We start from the raw sequence: 1,655 nt of genomic DNA on the forward strand, positions 1-1,655 counted from the left end.
CCTGAGGGGAGAGGGGCAGAGAGAGAGGGAGACACAGAATCTGAAACAAGCTCCAGGCCCTGAGCTGTCAACACAGAGCCCAGCACGGGGCTCAGAGTCATAGACTGTGAAAATATGAGCTGAGTTGAAGTCAGATGCTTAACTGACTGAGCCACCCAAGCACCCTTCAATTTCATCATCTAGAAACAGGTATAAGAAAAGCTCATCTTGCAGGGAGGGCTTACGGCTCCCACATGTAAAATATCTGTCACGAGTACAGGCTTGGTAGGGGGAGGTGTGGCCATTCTGACTAACAAGCAGATCTCTGTCTCTCCGGCCTCAGCAAATACAGCACTCCAGTGTAGGAGTGCACTGTGGGCTAATGGAAATGGGAGATTTCATGCTTGGCTCTTGGATGCATTTTGTGCAAACACTTTTTAAGGTCAAACACGTCCAGACAATGAAGGCGTGAATTGTGTCGCACATGTTCTGCTTGTCTAGGTAAAGTATGAGCTTCAGGGGCATAACTTGCTGAAAAAGTGAGAGAAAATTATGGTTTTTGAAAGCTGACCATGCACCCAGTCTGTTGACATTTGCTCCAGGATTTTATATACCAGCAGCTGAGAACCTTGAGTATTTTTCACTATAAATGCCTGAGTGGATGCACTATGTCTCCTGGCCCTGGAGGCCAGACAGCCAGCTTAAATTACCCAGGGCTTAGCGGGGAGCCAGGGTAGAGAACTGCGCTCAGCTGAATTGTAAAAGTTTAGCTTGGAGTTTACAATCCCTTTTAGCCTTAAGGGGTGTTGGCTGAAACAGCCCTGGACAAAACCCCTTTGCCAGTGGAGGAGAAATCTGAGAAGAAAAACAAGGAGGAGAAAGGGAATATAGAAGGCATTAGCCAAGTGATTTGGCTGCAAGTAAAAAACAAAAAAAACAAAAACCTCTCCGGGCTAGACTGAATCCAGAAAAGCCTGAGAATAAATGTGGGGAGCCAAACACAGCCCAAGGACTCCCCCACACCCACCGGGGTCAGCATATGGCAGGGTGGGTGTCATTGTGGCAGGTGTGTGGACCTTCCAGCCAGATGGGACCAGTGTCTGTGTTTCCGTTTTGACAGGCCACAGTCAGGTCAAGTGTTGATCTGGTTGGGAAGTGGGGGGAGGGGAGCAGATAAGCTGAGAAGAAGTGGTGCGTTATCGGGGATCTTCCCTGAGGGTGAACCGTTCTTAGTGAACAGGGGTCAAAGTGCTGCCTAGTGCTGGTCCACTGTTTCAAAGAACGGAGAAGGATGGGCCAGAGAACAAGGAATCTTCCATTGATAAAGTGTCCCTAGCAACTGGTGATTACCTACGGCATAGACTTTTCATCTAAAATGGCATTTAAGAGACAAGGACATTGGAAATGCTCTAGATGCCCATCAAAACATGAATGCATCAACCAAATATGGTATGAAGATGCAACAGAACATGATTCAACCATAAAAAGAAAGACAGTTCTCATGCATATTACAACATGGATTAACCTCACGAAGCAGTGCTAAGCAAAATAAGGCAGACACAAAAGGAGAAATAGTCTAGGATTCTCCTTACAGGAGCTAGAGCAATCACATTCATAGAGATAGAAGGCAGAATGGTGGCCTCCAGAGACTGGGGAGGGGGGTGACTGAGGAGGAG

Source organism: Suricata suricatta, chromosome 11, assembly GCF_006229205.1.
Source record: "Suricata suricatta isolate VVHF042 chromosome 11, meerkat_22Aug2017_6uvM2_HiC, whole genome shotgun sequence".
Lineage (NCBI taxonomy): Eukaryota > Metazoa > Chordata > Mammalia > Carnivora > Herpestidae > Suricata > Suricata suricatta.